Consider the following 24,187-nt stretch of genomic DNA (forward strand, 5'->3'; position numbering starts at 1 on the left):
GTCCCTGATCGGTTAATTCTCTTTTGCTCTGTCTTCAGAATATATCGGAGTGCTGATATAGGGATTTTGAAGTCTAGTGACTTCAGAGCTGTTTTTCCTATCAGACGTGTTGGGACATTTTTGGTAGGGTTTTTGCGGATTGCAGCCAGCATCTTTTCTGTCCTTTCCTATCTAGTTAGTTGGGCCCCATCGTTTGCTCTGCCTGTCTTTCTGTCTGTGTTTTCATCGATAATACATGTTGGGGGCTGTCTATTGCTTTGGGGTCTGCTCTGGGGCAGTTTAGATTTCCCCTTTCTATCTTTAGGCTTTTGTAGTTCTCTGGCTGTGATGAGGCGTCTAGGACCACGGTAGGAACGCTCCATGGCTACTGTTAGTTGTTGTGAATAGGATCAGGGGTCTGCAATCCGCTAGCTACCAACCTCTCCGGTTTTCTGGACTTAGCTTGCATTTTTGTTTTTTCCTCCTCTGGTGACTCATTCATAATAGAATCATCAGCCATACCGCATAGTCTAGGGTACTCAATAGCAGGAAAGAATTGTAAAAAAAAAAAAAAGTCAGAATTTTTTTTTTAAATGTATATTTTTTCCTCTTTTTCTCTTGGGCCTTAGGAGGAATTTTTTCTTAATGGAGATTAAGCAATTGTCTGATCCTGTGGAGCAGCTCACTGCTGAAGTGCGGGGAATTTCCGCCTATCTTGCTCATTCACATGCTGCTGAACCAAAGATCCCTACTCCTGATGTGTTTTTTGGGGATCGGTCTAAATTTTTGAATTTTAAGAATAATTGTAAATTATTTCTTGCCTTGAAGCCTAGCTCATCGGAGAGCTCTGCGCAGCAGGCTAAAATTGTCATCTCTTTGCTGCGCGGCGATCCCCAGGATTGGGCGTTTTCTTTGACACCTGATGATCCTATTCTAACTAATGTGGACGCATTTTTTCAAGCCTTGGGGTTGTTGTATGATGAACCTAATGCTATTGATCAAGCTGAAAAAGCCCTGTTGGCATTGAGCCAGGGTCAGGATTCTGCAGAGTTGTACTGTCAAAAATTCCAAAAGTGGGCGGTCCTTACTACCTGGAATGACAGTGCATTGGCAGCTCTCTTTCGGAAGGGTTTGTCAGAAACCGTAAAAGATACTATGGTGGGATTTCCTGTTCTCTCTGGTCTTGACGATTCTATGTCATTAGCCATTCAGGTTGATCGGCGTTTACGTGAACGTAAAATTACACGAGAAATGTTGCCACCTGTTGAACAAATGTCTGAACCTATGCAATGTGATAGAGTTTTGTCTAGGGCGCAACGGCAGGAGTTCAGAAGGCGTAATAAGCTGTGTTTTTTCTGTGGAGATGCCTCTCATATTATTTCTGTCTGCCCTAAATGAGAGAAACGTTTTGCACACACATTTGCTGTAGGTGGTGTACAACCTAAGTTTCTTCTGGCAATTACTCTGATCTGCTCCCTGTCCACATTTTCCGCTAAGGCTTTTGTGGATTCAGGAGCGGCTCTGAACCTGATGGACTTGGATTTTGCTAAACGTTGTGGGCTTCCTATGACACCTCTGCAGACGCCTATCCCTTTGAGGGGTATTGATGCTACTCCTTTGGCGAAGAATAAACCTCAGTTTTGGACCCAGGTGGTAATGCGGGTCGCCCCAGACCATCAAGAAAATCGCAGATTTTTGGTGTTGCATAATTTGCATGATACCATTGTTCTGGGGTTCCCCTGGTTGCAAATCCATAATCCAGTTTTGGATTGGAAATCTGTGTCTGTGGTGAGTTGGGGTTGTCGGTATGCTCTTAGTGACACTCTTGTTTTCTCCACCTCTCCCCAGTCGCATGATGTTCCTGACTATTTGGCTGATTTTTATGATGTATTTAGTGAGAATAAGTCTGCGTCTTTGCCTCCTCATAGGAGTTAGGACTGTGCAATTGAGCTGAGCCCTGGGTGTAAATTTCCCAAGGGTCGACTTTTCAATTTATCTGTACCCGAGCATGAGGCTATGCGATCTTATATTAAGGAGTCGTTGGAGAAGGGTCATATTAGACCATCCTCTTCACCCTTGGGTGCTGGGTTTTTTTTCGTGGCCAAGAAAGATGGTTCATTAAGGCCTTGTATTGACTATTGTTCCCTCAACAAAATTATTGTTAAATATCAGTATCCGTTACCCCTGATTTCTGATCTATTCTCCAGAGTTAAAGGTGCTTGCTGGTTTACCAAGCTTGACCTCAGGGGGACGTATAATCTTATTCGCATTAAGCATGGGGATGAATGGAAGACGGCGTTTAATACTCTGGAGGGACATTTTGAGTACCTGGTGATGCCTTTTGGGCTCACTAATGCCCCTTCTGTCTTCCAGTGCTTCATGAATGATATTTTCCGGGTCTTTGTGGATAAATTTTTGATCATCTATCTGGATGATATTTTGATCTTTTGCAGGGATTGGGACTCTCATGTGGAACATGTTCGGACTGTGTTCCGGATTTTGAGGGAGAATTCCCTGTATGTTAAGGGATCGAAATGCCTTTTTGGGGTACAGAGGATTTCATTTTTGGGATTTATTTTGTCTCCGTCAACTATTGAAATGGACCCGGCCAAGGTACAGGCCATTTATGATTGGGTTCAGCTCACTTCTTTGAAGGCCCTCCAGAAGATTTTGGGTTTTGCTAATTTTTATCGTAAATTTATAGCTAATTTTTCTGGTATTGCCAAACCATTGACTGATTTGACTAAGAAGGGTGCTGATGTGCTCAATTGGTCTCCAGAGGCTGTTTCTTCCTTTCAGGAGCTGAAGCGGAGGTTCACTTCTGCTCCGGTTTTGCGGCAACCTGATGTCTCACTCCCGTTTCAGGTAGAGGTGGACGCTTCTGAGATTGGTGCAGGAGCTGTTTTGTCCCTAAAAGATCCGGTAACATCTAAAATGAATCCCTGCGCTTTCTTTTCCCGAAAGTTCTCGCCATCTGAACGCAACTATGATGTGGGGAATCGGGAACTGTTAGCCATGAAATGGGCATTTGAGGAGTGGAGACATTGGTTGGAGGGAGCTAGACATCAAGTCGTGGTCCTCACTGACCACAAGAATTTGATTTACCTTGAGTCAGCCAAACGCTTGAATCCTAGACAGGCTAGGTGGGCCTTGTTTTTCACACGTTTTGATTTTGTGGTCTCTTTTCTTCCGGGCACTAAGAATGTCAAGGCAGACGCCCTCTCTAGGAGTTTCTTTGCTGATTCTCCTATTGTGACCAAGCCTGCTGCCATCTTAGGTGAGGGGGTAGTTCTTTCTGCCATCTCGCCCGATTTGAAACGTGCTCTGGAAGAGTTTCAGGAGGACAAACCTGAGCGTTGTCCCATTGGAAAATTGTATGTTCCTGACCAGTGGAGGAAGAGAGTAATGTCTGAAGTTCATTGCTCCGCATTGGCTGGTCATCCAGGTATTTTTGGTACTAGAGATTTGGTGAGTCGGTCTTTTTGGTGGCCCGCCTTATATCGTGATGTCAGGAATTTTGTGCAGTCCTGTGGGACTTGCTCCCGGTCTAAACCTTGTTCTCGCTCTAGTGGGTTGTTGATGCCTTTGTCGGTGCCCAGGAGGCCATGGACCCATATTTCAATGGATTTTATTTCTGATCTGCCTGTCTCAGAGAATGACTGTTATCTGGGTGATTTGTGATAGATTCTCTAAGATGGTCCATCTTGTACCACTCCCTAAGTTGCCATCTTCCTCAGAGTTGGTGCCCTTGTTTTTGCAACAGGTGGTTCGCTTGCATGGGATTCCTGAGAACATTGTATCTGACAGAGGAGTTCAGTTTGTCTCTAGATTTTGGAGGACTTTTTGTTCCAAGCTGGGAATTCAGTTGTCCTTCTCCTCTGCATTTCACCCTCAGACCAATGGGCAGACGGAGAGAACAAACCAGACTTTGGAGTCTTATTTGAGATGTTTTATCTCTGCTGATCAGAATGATTGGGTCTCATTTTTGCCCTTGGCCGAATTTGCTTTAAATAATAGAGCTAGTTCTGCCACTTTGATGTCACTTTTTTTTGTAACTTTGGGTTTCATCCTCGATTCTCTTCAGGGCAGGTGGAGTCTTCTGCCTGCCCAGGTGTTGACACTGTGGTGGAGAGAATGCACCAGATTTGGGACCAAGTGGTGGATAAGTTGTCTCTCTCCCAGGAAAAGGCCCAGCGATTTTCCAACCGGCATAGGACCATTCGTCCCCGGTTTAAGGTGGGTGATATGGTTTGGTTGTCATCAAAGAATATCTCTATGAAGGTGGCTTCTCCAAAGTTTAAACCTAGATTTATTGGACCTTACAAGATTTTGGAGATTCTTAATCCGGTCTCTTTTCGATTGGCTCTTCCTGTTACATTTAAGATCCATAACGTGTTTCATAAGTCTCTGTTGAAGAGGTTTGTTGAGTCAGTAGTTCCTGTGGTGGCACCTCCTGACCCTGTATTGGTTGAAGGTAATGTGGAATATGAGGTTGATAAGATACTGGATTCTCGTCTGGCTAGACGGAGACTCCAGTATTTGGTTAAGTGGAAGGGTTATGGCCAGGAGGATAATTCTTGGGTCTCTGCATCTGATATTCATGCCGAAAGATTGGTTTGTGCTTTTCATCGGGCCCATCCTGATCGGCCTGGTGGCGTGGATGAGGGTTCGGTGACCCCCTCCTCAAGGGTGAAGTACTGTTGTGAGCTCATTTTCTCGTTCACCTTTGATGTCCGATGAACTCCCTCTGCTGGTGAAAGGAGGTGGTGAAACTGATTTGGATGGGAGAGACCTGTCACCTGAACAAGTGGATTGCGATTGGACATCCGGAATCTGAGTGTATATAAGGTAGCCGACGCCCTTTAGGGTTGCTGGTGATTTCTCTGCTCTGAGCTCTGGCCTCCAGTTCAGTTCCTGTCTTCTAAAGCTAAGTTTTGCTCTGTTATTGCTCCATGAGATTTTGTCTGATTTGCTTAGTTTTGTGTTCTGCCAGCCCCAGCTGGGGCTCTGCTGAATTTCCATTTTTGTCCCTGATCGGTTAATTCTCTTTTGCTCTGTCTTCAGAATATATCGGAGTGCTGATATAGGGATTTTGAAGTCTAGTGACTTCAGGGCCGTTTTTCCTATCAGACGTGTTGGGACATTTTTGGTAGGGTTTTTGGGGATTGCAGCCAGCATCTTTTCTGTCCTTTCCTATCTAGTTAGTTGGGCCCCATCATTTGCTCTGCCTGTCTTTCTGTCTGTGTTTGTGTTTTCATCTGTTTTCACTGACAATACATGTTGGGGGCTGTCTATTGCTTTGGGGTCTGCTCTGGGGCAGTTTAGATTTCCCATTTCTTTCTTTAGGCTTATGTAGTTCTCCGGCTGTGACAAAGCGTCTAGGACCACCGTAGGAATGCTCCACGGCTACTGGTAGTTGTTGTGCATAGGATCAGGGGTCTGCAATCCGCTAGCTACCAAGCTCTCCGGTTTTCTGGACTTAGCTTGCATTTTTGTTTTTTCCTCCTCCGGTGACTCATTCATAACATCCCTCCTTTGGGCCGTAGCAGCTTATCCGCTGTAGGGGGGTCAGCTGCCATCTTCTGTAGGTCAGCCTCCATGCTACCTCTTTGTCCCTCCTTGGGTCTCAGTTTTTATCTGCTGCCACTTGTCCGAGTAGGGATTTTGTAGGCCAGCTAGTTAGGTCCCTTCCAGGCTTTCAGAGGGATATGGAACAATGATTCTTCCACCTTGCCTGTTACAGTCTCCATCTGCTGGGTTGGCTGTAGTGCAAGAGATGTCGGTCCCCGCTATACTAGTTGTACTCTATTGCAATTGATGCCACTTTGTTGGTGTCTGACACTAATTTTTGCACATGTGTAGACTCCTGGTGGGGTCTCCTGCATGCGTGTTGCCTGTAGCAGTAGGCCTCGAAGACTGTCAGGCCTCCACTTCCTTGTACTCAACTACCCGTTTTACTATCCTTCAATTTTTCTGAAAATGGTAGTCTACAAAACTGATATTTGTGCCACCTGAGTATGGCTCAGCATGAAAGCAGGTAGAGGTGTTGCATGTGGTATTAGGGCTCCCATCAAAGGAGGCCTACACGGATCCTTCACCCACCTTTTCTTACTGTGACATTCAATTGGTAACTGTAAATGCTGTCCCAAACCTGGATACCTCATGCCTGGCTGATTGCTGCAGTGCCATGCTAAATTTGTACTGTGGGTGAATTGAAGCCACTTTCATGGTGTCTGTCCCTCGTTTGATGTGTTTTGGCAGCATTTGGTTATAAGGTGTTGTGCATGCGTTTGTTTTTGCCTCCCATTGACCTGAAAGGCGTTCGGTTATATTCGGCGAATATTCAACAAATTAATCGGCTAATATTGGAAATTCAGCGATCGTACTATGAACTGAACATTTAAATATTCTCTTATCTCTACTTATGAACACTTGTTTTAGTTGTTTTGTCATTACAGGGTTTAGTGCTATCTTGATTGCTTGTTCATGTTCTAATATGGTTTTCTTACATCTCCCATAATGCCTCTGATATTGCTAAGGGACCAGAATTTAATGAAAGTGATTCTGCTCATATCTAATGGTAACCAATCTAGCCTACTGTGGTAACCTTCAAAAGGAACCTGAAGAACTACCTTTTCCGACAAGCCTATAAACTGCAATGACCCTCGTTTTACAATACCATAGCACAACCAGCTCTACCCTCACCTACTGTATCCTCACCCATCCCTTGTAGACTGTTAGCCCTTATGGGCAGGGTCCTCTCTCCACCTGTTCCAGTTGGTGACTCGTTTTGTTCAAGATTATTATGGTGCTTGAACCTCTAGGTTCAAGCAACATATTGTAATCCAATTTCTTATATTGTATTATTATTCTTATTATATTTTATTATTATTATTTATTATTATTATAGCGACATTTATTCCATGGCGCTTTACATGTGAGGAGGGGTATACATAATACATACAAGTACAATAATCTTAAACAATACAAGTCACGACTGGTACAGGATGAGAGAGGACCCTGCCCGTGAGGGCTAACAATCTACAACGAAATGGGTGAGGATACAGTAGGCGAGGGTAGAGCTGGTTGTGCAGCAGTTTGGTGGATCGGTGGTTACTGCAAGTTGTAGGCTTGTCGGAAGAGGAAGGTCTTCAAGTTCTTTTTGAAGGTTTCCATGGTAAGCGAGAGTCTGATATGTTGTGGTAGAGAGTTCCAGAGTAGAGGGGATGCGCAGGAGAAATCTTGTATGCGATTGTGGGAAGAGGAGATAAGAGGGGAGTACAGAAGGAGATCTTGTGAGGATTGGAGGTTGCGTGCAGGTAAGTACCGGGAGACGAGGTCACAGATGTATGGAGGACTCAGGTTGTGGATGGCTTTGTATGTCATGGTTAGGGTTTTGAACTGGAGTCTTTGGGTAATGGGGAGCCAGTGCAGGGTGGATTAGTCGGGCAGCAGAGTTAAGAATAGATTGGAGGGGTGCGAGAGTGTTAGAGGGAATGTCACAGAGCAGGAGGTTGCAGTAGTCAAGGCGGGAGATGATGAGGGCATGGACTAGGGTTTTTGCAGATTCTTGGTTGAGGAATGTACAGATCCGTGAAACATCTGTAATCTGTATGTAACCCCTTCTCATGTACAGTACCATGGAACCAATGGTGCTATATAAATAAATAATAATAATATTTTTGAGTTGAAGTCGGCAGGAAGCGGAAAGGGCTTGGATATGTGGTTTGAAGGAGAGATCAGTGTCAAGGATAACCCCGAGGCAGCGAGCTTGTGGGACTGGAGAGAGTGGGCTGCCGTTTACCTTAATGGATAGATCTGTTGGGGGGGTCACATGAGATGGGCGAAAGATGATTAATTCTGTTTTGTCCATATTAAGTTTTAGAAATCTAGCGGAGAAGAAGGATGAAATAGCAGACAGACATTGAGGGATTCTGTTTAGTAGGGAGGTGATATCTGGTCCAGAGATGTAGATCTGTGTGTCATCAGCATAGAGATGATACTGAAAACCATGAGATTCTATGAGCTGTCCGAGGCCGAAGGTGTAAACGGAGAAGAGCAGGGGCCCTAGGACTGAACCTTGCGGGACTCCGACGGATAGGGGGCGTGGTGAGGAGGTGGTGTGCAAATGGGAGACGCTTATATTCAGCACCATGGGTCTGCTCCAGACGTAGTCGGCTCCATCTACTTTAAAATCCATATTTCAAAGTACATATTTCTAAGTACTCTGAATTAGACTAGAATTCTAGAATGCATTTGGCCACTCATGACCCCTACAGTATTGTCATCATCACCATCTGACCGAGATGTTCTTCTGTTCCCACAGGTATGCATTGCTGCATTCCACCCCTCTTTCACATGCTCCAGAATACCCCATGTGAACTGCATTGTATTTTTTATATGGTATGCATTGCTGAATTCCACCCCTCTCTCCCATGCTCCTGAATGCCTCATGTGAACTGCATTGTATTTTTTATATGGTATGCATTGCTGAATTCCACTCCTCTCTCCCATGCTCCTGAATGCACCATGTGAACTGCATTGTATTTTTTATATGGTATGCATTGCTGAATTCCACCCCTCTCTCCCATGCTCCTAAATGCCCCATGTGAACTGCATTGTATTTTTATATGGTATGCATTGCTGAATACCACCCCTCTCTCCCATGCTCCTGAATGCCCCATGTGAACTGCATTGTATTTTTATATGGTATGCATTGCTGAATTCCACCCCTCTCTCCCATGCTCCTGAATGCCCCATGTGAACTGCATTGTATTTTTATATGATATGCATTGCTGAATTCCACCCCTCTCTCCCATGCTCCAGAATACCCCATGTGAACTGCATTGTATTTTTTATATGGTATGCATTGCTGAATTCCACCCCTCTCTCCCATGCTTCTGAATGCACCATGTGAACTGCATTGTATTTTTATATGGTATGCATTGCTGAATTCCACCCCTCTCTCCCATGCTCCTGAATGCCCCATGTGAACTGCATTGTATTTTTATATGGTATGTATTGCTGAATTCCACCACTCTCTCCCATGCTCCTTAATGCCCCATGTGAACTGCATTGTATTTTTATATGGTATGTATTGCTGAATTCCACCACTCTCTCCCATGCTCCTTAATGCCCCATGTGAACTGCATTGTATTTTTATATGGTATGCATTGCTGAATTCCACCCCTCTCTCCCATGCTCCTGAATGCCCCATGTGAGCTGCATTGTATTTTTATATTGTATGCATTGCTGAATTCCACCCCTCTCTCCCATGCTCCTGAATGCCCCATGTGAACTGCATTGTATTTTTTATATGGTATGCATTGCTGAATTCCACCCCTCTCTCACATGCTCCTGAATGCCTCATGTGAACTGCATTGTATTTTTTATATGGTATGCATTGCTGAATTCCACCCCTCTCTCCCATGCTCCTGAATGCCCCATGTGAACTGCATTGTATTTTTATATGGTATGCATTGCTGAATTCCACCCCTCTCTCCCATGCTCCTGAATGCCCCATGTGAACTGCATTATATTTTTATATGATATGTATTGCTGAATTCCATCCCTCTCTCCCATACTCCTTAATGCCCCATGTGAACTGCATTGTATTTTAATATGGTATGCATTGCTGAATTCCACCCCTCTCTCCCATACTCCTGAATGCCCCATGTGAACTGCATTGTATTTTTATATGGTATGCATTGCTGAATTCCACTCCTCTCTCCCATGCTCCTGAATGCCCCATGTGAAATGCATTGTATTTTTATATGGTATGCATTGCTGAATTCCACCCCTCTCTCCCATGCTCCTGAATGCCCCATGTGAAATGCATTGTATTTTTTATATGGTATGCATTGCTTACCCATCTTCTTGTTTCCATAATTGTGCTCCATTCTTGTTATCTCTGCCACACATCTAAGTGGTCTGTATAACCCCTTCCCCCTTTTATGACCTTTGCTTAACTCTGTGCATTTGGCCTGGGCAGTCACACCCCACTTTCACTCACAGCTGATTGTGTTTAGCTGCACATATATTCAGCACCATGGGTCTGCTCCAGACGTAGTCGGCTCCATCTACTTCAAAATCTGTATTTCAAAGTACTCTGAATTAGACTAGAATTGGACTGGAATTGACTGCAAGGTAACGGACTATAACACCACAATGTTTCACCTTCTTTTCACTATCACCCCCATACTACTCTATTTCTCCCTAACTCCTGCAATCCCTCCACCCAGTAAGGAACTAGTCATTTCCCCCTCCATCCTCCCCAGCCATCTCACCTCTTCGTCACAACTTTTCCTCCACATACAATCCTTTTTCTACAGACACACACGGCCACATCATGTCCTATCCTGCTCCCACCTTCTAATGCTCTGTCTACTACTCCTCATTGCTGGCGATGTATCCCCAAATCCTGGCCCTCCTCAACGCATCCCCACACTCATTTCTAACATCCTGCCACGATCCTCTACACTTTTTTGCAACCATGACAACATCATACCTATTCATCCAGCCCCCACTCCCCCGGTCCTCCTACCTGGAGCACTATGGAACGCACGCTCTGTCTGCAACAAGCTATCGTTTATCCATGACCTCTTTATCATCAACAAACTCTCCTTCCTTGCCATCACTGAAACCTCACTCTCTCTCTGACACAGTCTCTCCAGCTGCGCTTTCCTATGGCGAATTCCATCTCTCTCACACCCCTCGCCCCAGCAACAAACGTGGTGAAGGAGTTGGCTTGCTCCTCTCCGATACCTGCTCATTTACCCCAATTCCTTTGCCACCCTCCGCTACTCTTCCCTCGTTCGAGGTGCACTCGTCCGCATCTATTCCCCCTCCAACCTCCAACTGGGTGTCAACTACCGCCCCCCAGATCTAGCCATCTCCACCTTTCTCGACCACTGCTCCACCTGGCTACTCCATTTCCTTTCTGCTGACATCCCCACCATCATCATGGCTGACTTCAACATCCCCATTGACACTTCCACCCCAGCTGCCTCTAAACTTCTATCGCTCACGGCTTCCCTTGGCCTCACTCAATGGTCCTCTGCGGCCTCTCACAAAGATTGTCACACGCTGGACCTTATCTTCACCCGTCTCTGTTCCCTCACTAATCTCAATAACTCACGCCCCCCCTCTCTGACCACAGCCTACTGACATTCTCTTCCCTCTCCTCTACTACTGTGCAACCCCCGCTCCATAAACTCACTCACCCTCGCAGGAATCTCAAACACCTCAATTTACAATCACTCATAGAGTCCCTTCTCCCTCTTACAGAAATAGCTTTCCTTCATGACACAGATGCTACAGCCACTTTTTATAACATCACAATAACAGCAACACTTGATTCGGCTGCCCCCTTCACGCAGAGCAAAACTCGTACAATCAACAGGCAGCCATGGCTGACCAGCCTGACCAAAGAACTGAGATGGGTTTCCAGGGCCGCTGAGCGGAGATGGAAGAGAACCCATTCTACTGAGCACTTCAGCGCATACAAGCAGTCCCTTGCCAGCTTTAAGGCTGGTTTCACACTTGCGTTTTTTTGCGCTGTATTTTAGCGCTAAAAAACGCATGCATTTTTTTTCCTATATTTTGCATGGGATGCGCTTATGTGCGCATACACATGCGTTTGTATGCATTTTTACGCGCATGCGTTTTTCGTGGTGTGAGCTCGGGCGCACAAAATGCATCCTGTTGCATTTTTTGGGCGTCCGACTTGCCTCAAAAAAACGCATGCGCGTGCAATGCGTGTTTTTACAGCAAGACACCCATTATAAGTCTATGGGTGCGCATTGGCATGCTCATGTATGCGTTTTTTTGCGCATGCGTTTTTTTGTTGACCATTAGTTAGACAATGGAATTTAGGGGTTTGGGTTAGAGTTAGGGTTAGTTAAGGGGGGTTAGGGTTAGGGTTTGGGTTAGGGTTAGTATGGTTTGGTTAAGGGTTAGGGTTTACGGTTAGTTAGGGTTTAAGGTTAGGGTTTGGGTAGGGTTTGGTTAAGGGTTAGGGTTAGTATGGTTTGGTTAAGGGTTAGGGTCAGGGTTAGGGTATGGTTTGGTTAAGGGTTAGGGTTAGGATCAGGGTTAGGGTCAGGGTTAGGGTTAGTAAAGTCATGGTTTGGGTTTGGGGCCAACTAATGTTGGAAAAAAACGCAATTGCGGTAAAAACGCACTAAAAACGCATACAAACGCATAAAAACGCTGCTTTTTTTCATGCATGCTCATAAAAATGCTTGAAAAAACGCAGCATTTGTATGCGTTTTTTCTATGCGTTCTTTTGTGGGAAAAACGCGCTGCAAAACAAAGCAAGTGTGAAAGTAGCCTAAGTCCACGCTCTCTGCCGCTAAACAAACTTACTTTGCATCTCTCAAATCCTCCCTGTCTCACAACCCTAAACAACTCTTCAACACTTTCAATTCTCTACTCCGTCTCACAGCACCTCCTCCCCCTCCTCTCATTTCTGTTGAAGACTTTGCCTCCTTCTTTAAGCAGAAGATTGACAAGATCTGACAAAACTTTGGCCCGCAGCCCCCAATGCCCCTCTTAGCCACTCAGCCCTGTTCTGCAAAAGCCAGCTTCTCCACCATGACAGAAGATCAGCTCTCCACCCTTCTGTCAAGATCACACCTCACCACTTGTGCCCTCAACCCACTCCCGTCTCACCTCATCCCTAACTTGGCCACAGTCTTCATCCCATCTCTAACACACCTCTTCAACCTTTCACTTACAAATGGTGTCTTCCCTCATCCTTCAAACATGCCTCAATCACACCCATCCTCAAAAAGCCCTCCCTTGATCCATCCTCTGTGTCTAACTATCGCCCGATATCTCTTCTCCCTTACGCCTCAAAACTACTGGAACAGCATGTATATCTTGAACTGTCCTCCCACCTCTCCTCCTGTTCCCTATTTGACTGGTTACAATCTGGCTTCCGACCTCATCACTCAACTGAAACTGCCCTAACTAAAGTCACTAACGACTTACTAACCGCCAAGAGCAAGTGACACTACTCTGTCCTCCTGCTCCTGGACCTGTCCTCTGCCTTCGACACGTAGACCATTACCTCCTGCTACAGACTCTCTCATCTCTTGACATCACAGACTTGGCCCTATCCTGGATCTCATCATACCTAACAGACCGAACATTTAGTGTCTCCCTCTCACACACCACCTCCTCACCTCGCCCCCTGTCTGTTGGTGTTCCTCAAGGCTCTGTCCTAGGACCCCTACTATTCTCCATCTACACCTTTGGCTTGGGACAGCTCATAGAATCCTATGGTTTACAGTATCACCTCTACACTGTGTTCCAAATTATTATGCAAAAAGAGTTTAGGAGTGATAAGGTTTGAATTTTTTTGTTTGTCATTTAAACTCATTGATGGTGATGTGTGTCAGGGCTCTTTATATCACTGAAAGCAATTGCAGATACCTGTGCAAATTAGTTTGGCAGGTGTGTCCAAATAAAGGCAAGACTACTTAAGAAGGCTGTTCCACATTATTAAGCAGCCTACATTTTTTGCCAAAATTGGAAAGAAAAAGGATGTGTCGGCTGCTGAGAAGCAACAAATTGTGGAGTATTTAGGTCAAGGCATGACTACAATCAACATTGCCAAGACACTTCATCGTGATCATCGCACAATCAAGAAGTATGTAGCTGATTCCCAGCATACACGTGTGCGTGCTGATAAGGAAAAATTGAGGACTCTTTCCAACAGGCAATTGCGTCAGGTTAAAAGAGCAGCTGTAAAAATGCCTTGTCATAGCAGCAGACAATTTTTTTGAAGCTGCTGGTGCCTCCAACGTCCCCCGAACAACAAGATGCAGGGTCCTTCAGAGGTTTGCAGCTGTGCGTAAGCCATCCTGTCGACCACCTCTATCCACTGCACACAAGCAGAAACTGCTCCAGTGGGCCAAACGATACATGAAGACTGACTTCCAAACTGTTTTGTTCACCGATGAGTGCCGTGCAACGCTCGATGGTCCAGATGGATGGAGTGGAGGATGGCTGGTTGATGGACACCCCATGAAAACACGGCTAAGGCGCCAACAAGGAGGAGGTGGAGTAATGTTTTGGGCTGGAATCATGGGGAGAGAGATTGTCGGCCCTTTTAGAATCCCTGAAGAGGTAAAGATGAACTCCATAATCTATGTGGAGTTTCTAAAACGGTAGTTCCTGCCATGGTTCAAGAGGAAGAACCGTGCTTTCCGCAGCAAGATCATTTTCATGCATGATAATGCACCATCTCATGCTGCAAATAACACATCTGCATCTCTGGCTGCTATGGGCATAAAAGAGGACAAACTTATGGTGTGGCCACCATCTTCCCCTGACCTCAACCCCATTGAGAACCTCTGGAGCATCATCAAAAGGAGTGTCTATGATGGCGGGAGGCAGTTCACATCTAAGCAACAGCTCGGGGAGGGTATTCTGTCCACATGCAAAACAATTGATGCACAAACCATCCAAAAACTGACATTCAATGGACGAGAGAGTTCAGAAGCTTCTTTCGAACTATGTGCAAATGTAACATCACCTAGAATAAAGTTTTGACTTGAAAACTGTTTGATTTCATTTTGTAATAAGCTGATAATGCTTATAATTTCACAATTGACCATTTTTTTGTTCAAAATAAAAACAAAAAGGTTGAAAACTCTGCTGTGCATAATAATTTGGAACATGCATTTTGAGGGTTTCTTATTTTTAAAAATATACTGTTTTCATAGGCAGTTTGTTCAAAAACATTGCAATTATACTAGAATATTAGATGACTGGAAAATAATAATGACTGCAATTCATATAGGTAATTTAGAGAAAATATGAGGAAATATTTTTTGCATAATAATTTGGAACACAGTGTATGCTGATGACACGCAGATCTACCTATCTGGACCCAACCTCGCCTCCTTACTGACTGAAATCCCACAATGTCTACCTGCTATCTCAGCCTTCTTCTCTGCTCGCTTTCTCAAACTGAACATGGACAAAACAGAATTCATCATCTTTCTCCCATCTCACTCTACCCCTCCACCAGATCTATCCATCAATGTCAATGGCTGCTTTCTTTCCCCAGTCCCGCACGCTCGGTGCCTTGGGGTGATCCTCGACTCTGCGCTCTCTTTCAAACCACATATCCCAGCCCTCACCTCCTCCTGCCTCCTCCCACTCAAAAATATTTCCCGCATCCGCTCATTCCTCAACCACGAAACCACAAAAACACTAGTGCATGCTCTTATCATCTCCAGCCTCGACTACTGCAACCTCCTACTCTCTGGCCTCCCCTCTAGCACTCTGGCTCCGCTCCAGTCCATCCTACACTCTGCTGCCTGACTAATTCACCTGTCTCCCTGCTATTCCCCAGCCTCCCTCCTATGCGAGGCCCTTCACTGGCTTCCTATTGCCCAGAGGCTCCAATTCAAAACACTAACCATGACATACAAAACCATGCACAACTTGTCTCCTCCATACATCTGTGACATGGTCTCTAGGTACCTACCCGCACGCAACCTTTGATCATCTCAAGATCTCCTTCTCTACTCCCCCCTTATCTCTTCTTCCCACAACCGCATACAAGACTTCTCCCGTGCTTCCCCCATACTCTGAAACTCTCTGCCGCAACACATCAGACTCTCACCATCAACGGAAACCTTCAAAAAGAACCTGAAGACCCACCTGTTCCAACAAACCTACAGCCTGCAATGTTCCTCAGTCTACTGAACCACTGCACAACCAGCTCTACCCTCTCCTACTGTATCCTCACCCATCCCTGTAGACTGTGAGCCCTCACGGGCAGGGTACTTCCTCCTTATGTACCAGAGTGGCCCCACCCACCAAATCGGACCCAGAGTGACCCCGCCCACCAAATCGGACCCAGAGTGGCTCCGCCCACCAAATCGGACCCTGAGGGGCCCCGCCCACCAAATCGGACCCTGAAGGGCCCCACCCACCAAATTAGACCCAGAGTGGCCCCGCCCACCAAATCGGACCCTTAGGGGCCTCGCCCACCAAATTGGACCCAGAGTGACCACGCCCACCAAATTGGACCCAGAGTGGCCCCGCCCACCAAATTGGACCCATAGGGGCTTCACCCACAAAATCAGACTTTAAGGGTCCCCACCCACAAAATCAGACCCTGAGGGGCCCCACCCACAAAATCGGACCCTGAGGGTCCCCAACCACAAAATCGGACCCTGAGGGGCCCCGGCCACAAAATTGGACCCTAAGGGGCCCCGGCCACAAAATTGGACCCTGAGGGGCCCCACCCACAAAATTGGACCCTGAGGGGCCCCGGCCATAAAATTGGACCCTGAGGTGCCCCACCCACAAAATTGGATCCTGAGGGGCCCCGGCCACAAAATAGAGACCCTGAGGGGCCCCACCCACAAAATCGGACCCTGAGGGGCCCCGGCCACAAAAATGGACCCTGAGGGGCCCCGGCCACAAAATCGGACCCTGAGGGGCCCCGGCTACAAAATCTGACCCTGAGGGGCCCCACCCACAAAATCGAACCCTGAGGGGCCCCACCCACAAAATCGGACCCTGAGCGGCCCGGCCACTAAATCAGACCCTGAGGGATCCCATCCACCAATTCAAGCCCTGAGGAGCCCAGGCCACCGAATCAGATCCTGAAGGGCCCCACCCACCAAATCAGACCCTGAGGGGTCCCACAGGCCAAAGTGGCCCCTGAGAGGCACCCACAGTTAAAACGGATCCTGAGTTGAAAGTCTTGCAGGGGCATCAGGCAAGTCTCTCTTAAAGGGGCAGCCCTGGCACCATTTCAAAGCACTATCTGTACTTCCTTCAGGAAATACACATCTAGCTATTATTCTACTTCTTCTCCGCTTTTTCTGCAATTAATGTGGCCCGAACCGCTCGGCGCAGAGACCCCATTCAGGCAGCGTTTCGAAGCCCTCAGTGGGTACAGGTGTGCTATGTATTTTTGGAGTAGAACCGATTAGTAGTTTTTAAAAAATCGCATTTTAAGCAAAAATTTTCCCATAGGAATTAATGGCGACCTTTCCATGACCCCCAACTGACATGGATTGAAGCCACAGCGCAGGTGCAGTGACCTTACAAAGATGACAGCTATGCAAATGCAGCTTCCACACATGACTAGTGTTGAGCATTCCAATACTGCAAATATCGGGTATTGGCCGATATTCGCTGTATCGGAATTCCGATACCGAGTACCGATATTTTTACAATATCGGATACCGGAATTGGAAGTTCCCATAATGCAATGAGCCACTGTTGTGGCTGTGATTGGCTGCTGAAATGATGTCATCATGATGTGCGGTCTGTGCGCATCATGATGTGCGGTCTGTGTGGGCCTGCCGGGGTTCTGTACGGGCCTGCCGGAGGTCTGTGCTGGCTGCCGGGGGTCTGTGCGGGCCTGCCGGGGGTCTGTGCGGGCCTGCCGGGGTTGTGTGTGTGTGTGTGTGCAGGCATCGTCTGATGGGACTACAAGTCCCATCGGGCTATGCCTGCTACAATGACAGTGATTGACACATTAGCCAATGATAGGACAGTAGTTGTCCCATCATCCGGCTAATGTGTTGAATGTAAAAAAAAAAAAAATATATATATACAACATTCATACAACATACTTCATACAACATACATACCTGTACATACATACTACATATATACAACATTCATACAGCATACATACATACTACATACATACTACATATATACTACATTCATACAACATACATACAACATACATACTACATATATACAACATTCATACAACATACATACATACTACATATATACAACATTCATACAACATACATACATACTACATATATACTACATTCATAGAACATACATACATACATACATAGTACATACTACATATACACTATATTCATACAACATACATACATACTACATACATACTTCATATACTGTATGCTACATTCATGCAACATACAGTCTGCACAGAGCCCCGGCAGGCCCGTACAGACCCCCGGCAGGCCCGCACAGATCCCGCTCGCACACACAGACACGCACATTGTCCGCCCACGCACCGCCCACACTCTTCCCCCCTCCCGAACAGGATGTGCAAGTAAAGAAAGGGTTTTTTTTAATTCCGATATTTCTGTCCCATTGACTTGAATGGGACTTCCGGTATCGGAATCGGCGATACCCGATACTTTTCGGGTATCGATCCGATCCTATCCGATCCGATACTTCACGGTATCGGATGGTATCGCTCAACACTACACATGACCCGTATTAGCTAATAGAAGCTGACAGATCGCTGAATCAAGGTCTTAAAGGCGCAGCGCACCAATGGCTTCTGAAAAGCCCCACCCAGTGATGGCGAACCTTGGCACTCCAGCAGTTGTAAAACTACAACAGCTGGAGTGCCAAGGTTCGCCATCACTGCAGTCGGATGCCAAAGTGGCTTTAGAAGCTCAGTGTGTCAAAGTGGCCCCTGAGGGGCCCGGAGCACCAAAGTGGCCACCGAGGCAAAGTGGCAGCATGTGTCAACATGGCTACCAAGTGGCCAAAGTGGCTACTGAGGTGCCGATTGTGCCAAAGTGGTTACCAAGTGGCCAAAGTGGCTACCAAGTGGCCAAAGTGACTACTGAGGTGCCGAATGTGCCAAAGTGGCTACCAAGTGGCCAAAGTGGCTACCGAGGTGCTGAATGTGCCAAAGTGGCTACCAAGTGGCCAAAGTGGCTACTGAGGTGCCGAATGTGCCAAAGTGGCTACCAAGTGGTCAAAGTGGCTACCAAGGTGCCGAATGTGCCAAAGTGGCTACCAAGTGGCCAAAGTGGCTACCGAGGTGCCAAATGTGCCAAAGTGGCTACCAAGTGGCCAAAGTGGCTACAGAGGTGGCAAAGTGGCTACCAAGTGGCCAAAGTGGCTACCGAGGTGCCAAATGTGCCAAAGTGGCTACCAAGTGGCCAAAGTGGTACCGAGGTGCCAAATGTACTAAAGTGGCTACCAAGTGGCCAAAGTGGCTACCGAGATGCCGAATGTGCCAAAGTGGCTACCAAGTAGCCAAAGTGGCTACCAAGGTGCTGAATATGCCAAAGTGGCTACCAAGTGGCCAAAGTGGTACCGAGGTGCCGAATGTGCTAAAGTGGCTACCTAGTGGCCAAAGTTCAAGTGGCTGTTCAAGCATCATGTATTTCCTTCAGGAAATGCCCATCTAGTTGTTTTTATTATGTTTACCCTTTTTCACATGTATAGCACCATGGAATAAATAATAATACATAATAATAATAATAACCAATTATAGATGAGTGACAAAGAAGTTCTCTCCTCTGTTGTATACTACAAAGTGTCAGTGTAGTTTGTATGATGCATTGCCATACTGCAGAGTGTCAGTGTGTACTGCACAATATAGTTTCACACTACAGAGTCTGAGTGTAATCTGTGTAATGCAGCTTCACACTGCAGTCTCAGTGAGTCCTCTTTGATTCAGCTTCATACTGCGGAGTCTCAGTATATATTGTGTGATGCAGCTTCACAGCACAGAGTCTCAGTGTATCCTGTGTGATGAAGCTTTACACAGAAGAGTCTGAATGCATCCTGTTTGATGCTGCTTCATACTGCAGTCTCAGCTTCTCCTTTGTTTTGCAGCTTCACACTGCACTCTGTCTATCCTCTGTGATGCAGCATCACACAGAAGTTTCTCTATAAGGCTAGGTTCACATTGCGTTAATGCAGTCCGTTCAACACATAGTGTTGATAGACTGCATTAACGCTACTGTCATTTTGTGATCGCATTAGCGATCACACTAGCGCAGCTTCCCTGTCTGTGCTAGTGGTGACGGACCCCCGAAAGCTGCAGCCCGATTCCGAGGGTCCGTCACAGAATGACGGCACATGGCGATCGCATGCCGACTATGGCATGCATTAGCGATGCGCTACATAATGGTGGTCTATGGCTGCGCTAACACATCCGTTACATAGCACTAGTGCCGCTACGTAACGGATACCGTCAGCGCATTGCCATTAGCACAATGTGAACACAGCCTAAGCCATGTGATGCAGCCTCAGACTGCGGAGTCTCAGTATGTCCTTTATAAACTGTAGAGTCTCTGTCTATCCAGTGTAAAGCAATGCAGAGTTTCAGTATGTACTCTGTGATGCAGCTTCACAAAACAGGGTATTCCTAGGAATTTGATCAATTAGCTGATAAGAGATTATGCAGAAGGAAGACATACATGCCATTGGGATTTGATAAGAGATGTAGTCATTCTATATACTTCTCCAGAAGTCAGAGACTGGTATCCTGTATATGCATAAAAGAATGGACTGGACTGGTGGTCAAAGTGAAGATCAGAGGACACGCATGCCTCAGGCTTGGACTGACCCACAGGAGAATTCTCCGATGGGCTCCTGTGCAGGAGTGGTTCAGCACCCTCTTATATGAGCAATAATGAGCACTATATTCTTGAATCAGTATGTACAAAGGCAGCATCATATTCATTTACCAACCAATCAATTAATTGTTAAATAAATTTGTAACTGAGGATAATGTCACATTTGCATATAGCTGAAAAGTGGGGTCTTGAAGTTGATTACTTGTGGACCCATGGCGCTCCAGTCTGACACTGTGCATGCCCATAACGAAGAGGGAAAATATATGGGTGAAACTGAGTTGACATTAAATTTCACTCATATATTGCTGGTGAGTTAGCATTAGCTCTGTGAAAGAAATTTGCAGGAGTGCTACTTTTAAACAGGCAAGACGGTGCTGCTACTTTTGCAACTTGAAGATTTACTATATATATGCACTAATGAACTGCCAAAAAAGAAGTAAAAAGACTTCTGACTCTTCCTAAGCAGCCATATTTACTGGTTGCTCTGATTTGCTATATCACACTCACAACATACTGTATCACTCAATATTTGCATGTTTTAGTTTCTAAGCATTGTATTATACCTATCTTGCCTCCAAAGAAGCTCCATCTGTAAAGATACATTTGAATGAATACCAGGAGAAAACACAGAGCATGCAATATAAAAATTATATTCAATTTTATTCAAGTAAAGTACTACAGAAAACATGTATATATAGTAATGTGCGATTATGGACAAAAACAGATAGTATCCACCTACAGTACCCCAAGCCTCCATATAGATGGAAAAAATTCCCAGGCCATGTCCCAGGGAAGTGCAAAAATTCCCACAGTATAACACAAAGATTGTAGCCCCCAAGCACAGTGGCCTATATATATGTCAAACTAGACATTGTTAAGGGGCATCGATATAATGAAGCAAACCGCAACAAACAAGCGGCGAAAAAAGTGGAAGCAGAACCATTTACATTTGAAGTAGTAAAATTAGAATTAAGAACAAGGCTAAAGATTTAATAATCTCATGCTAACGAGAATTTTAAGACGCAAAGCTTCATTCATTCACTTATTTTCCAAAACGAGGTTAATAATTGCCATAAATCTATAGAGACAAAGTCACCGAAATTCAACTTCTATTCCAACCCTATTTTTTGGCCACCTGTAGAAGCAAGGATACACATAGTGACTAAGAGATTTTCAGATGATGCTTCTTTGGATAGGACTTTTAAATACCCATTCAGTCACACACTTGTCTACAAAGTTATACTCCACATTCAATAGGAAAACCCATATGGCAGGATGTAATTTATTTTAACAGAAACTGTACATGCAAAAAACTAATAGATTGTTTATCTGTATTGACGTTTACAACATTATTATTCCGTTTTCAGGTTCCATCATCTAGATGAAAAGCTGCACCTGCTAGTCTATGGCAGCCTGTTCTGAAATATCACTGATTCATGAATATAAAGATTTATGCAAAAATAAATAAAACTGCAGCTACATAAGAAGAGAGGGAAAATAGTTGGAATCAGCCGCTCTGAAAAAAATCTTGTGTGTCATTCCACAGGAGGGAAGATTAAACTAACATGTGCCAGTCAATATTAGTATACTATGACCCTTGATGTCTCCTAAGCAAAACTATTAAGTCCAACATTTTCTCCTGTAGGCACTTATCTGTAAGAATGGCTTACATGTCCGCTGAAGCAGATATTGAAACTGATTGGACAATAGGTAGATACTAGACAGAGGTCTGGGGGGCGACCTCTAGAAATGGGGGTAGAAAATCTTAATCTGCAACACAATGAAGCTCTCTTGAAACCCTATCATTTTCACTTCCCATGTGTCTGCTGTCTGGCGGAGAACAGATTTGAAAAGGAATGGTTAGTGCTGAAAATTGGATCAGAGCTAACATTCTCTCATTTTTATCAGCAGCTGCCAAAGGTCATCTGACATAATAGCTGATGAATTCAAACCCAGTGGATTTCATTTGCAATTTTCAATTTACCGAGGCCTCCAAGCCCAACAGTGATAAGAGCTTCCCCTATCGTGGCCTGTCACAAACATCAAGAAAACTGCACAATCCCCCACAAGAAAGAAAGGAAAAGGCCGTGCATCATCACAGCTCCAGATAAGAGGGATCGGGAGAAAACGGTATCATGCAGGAAGGTGTAAGAGTGGCACGTGTGGTTCAATCTTTAAATGCCAACTGGAATGAAAGGACTACGAGGATGCAATCAAATACACTAACAGAATAACATCACTGTTTTGGCTGCTCGACGAGAGACGTTTTTTTTTATGTCTCGGTATAAATCAGAAAATAGGCAATAGAAGTGGAAATAATAGTTTGACAGAGAAATGAATGGCATGTAAGTAGTAATGATTGAGGCACATTTAAATAATCTGTCACTTTCTTTTATCAGTGTAATTTGGAGGCTATGACAAATTTTATATCATTTTAAAATATATTTTCTTTCCTAAGGTGGCGAGATCTGGAGAACAGACTTCCACTGACTTGATGTATGTAAAATAAATAAATCACTTTCATTTCTTCATGGCTCTTATCCCCTTTACCAAAAATACTGTATTTCACAGTCTATTTGCATGGTCTCATGAATTATACATGTCTTCTTTCATCCTTCAGTTACATTGCACATAGATAAACTGACCTACAGGGAGAGGATAGTATCAAAGGCGACCAGTAATTAAACTGTGCTGACCTTAAACTGGGCAAATTAGACCAATCATTGGTGCTACAATGGCCTACCAGTAGTAACATTAAATGCACTTAAGATTTAGGCCTATACAATGGCTGGAGAACAAACTTATTCTCTGACCATTTCAAATATTAAAATTATTATAAAAAATAATAGCTCCCATTGTATCTACTAAAAGGCTACATAAAAAAATAGAAAAAAAATTTGATGGGATCTTGTCGCTGAGTCTGGCAGCAGCACTCTCATAGAGAACACTCGAAAACAGCTGAGTCGAGTGTTCGGGTGTTTGTGGGAGTTGGTAGAGATAGCTGTTGGCCAAAAAATCTAATGGGTATGGCCATCTCTACATGTTATGTACTGATAACACTGAGGGAAAATATCTCATAACAGAAATGTCACATTCTATTGTCCCCAACATGAAGATATTGCAAACTCATAATTAGATGAAAAAGAAAACATGTTTACTACTTGTTTAAAAAACGCCTAGGAAACTGTATCCACACCATATTCAAATAGTTACAGATGATCACTTTACCAAACTACTAGAATTACAAAGCTCTGGCCTGATCCGGGCCACAAATACTCTCAGTCTTAAGGTAACCCATCAGCAATCATCGAGTTCCATAAGTTTGATTTACATGCTCAAACTTACTCAGCACTATAGTGGCTGATTTCTCCCTAGGGACAAAAATACTTCTAGTTCTCTCCTCCTGGACTATATCCTGGCTTTGCTGTGGCTAGATACAGAAACCACCGATGCAGTAAGCAGAGGAGGACATGACTTTGGGAAGGGTGGACTTTAACTCCTGCAGCTTTGTTTGCATAGCAGTGTAGACTTTAGGCAAGAATGATGTTGCTTTAAGAGGAAGGAGAATAGTATGTCTGTGCCTGGTGTGTTAACGTGAGGAGGATGGGGCTTGTATAGAGGTGGTAACTCTTTATCTCTCCCTCTTTCTCTCACAGGATGAACCGGGAGAAACCACTCGCCCTCCCGCCATGTTATAATCACTGTCCTAAAACATTTTATTTAACCATTACTTGTATAATGACGAATGATTTATTGCAGTTGTTTAATTAGCCATTATATATCTTGTACCAGGTTCAATTTTATCATGGCTATAAAAAGTTAGCACTAGCATTAACCTCTAAGCCCAAGGGAAA

At 44.9% G+C, this 24,187-nt stretch overlaps 1 protein-coding gene and 1 long non-coding RNA gene across 6 annotated transcripts in view; one reads left to right on the forward strand and one right to left on the reverse strand.

Annotated features, from left to right (window-relative positions):
• Positions 1-24,187, reverse strand: part of SOX2 (SRY-box transcription factor 2) — a 1,445,341-nt gene that overhangs the window by 507,758 nt on the left and 913,396 nt on the right. The window lies entirely within an intron of this gene.
• LOC141092752 (uncharacterized) lies at positions 22,544-24,125 on the forward strand. The gene is made up of 3 exons (XR_012232893.1): positions 22,544-22,678; positions 22,792-22,829; positions 23,990-24,125. It is a non-coding gene; the product is annotated as an uncharacterized lncRNA (long non-coding RNA).

Source organism: Dendrobates tinctorius, unplaced genomic scaffold (genome assembly GCF_039654945.1).
Source record: "Dendrobates tinctorius isolate UK_male_01 unplaced genomic scaffold, ASM3965494v1 ptg000060l, whole genome shotgun sequence".
Lineage (NCBI taxonomy): Eukaryota > Metazoa > Chordata > Amphibia > Anura > Dendrobatidae > Dendrobates > Dendrobates tinctorius.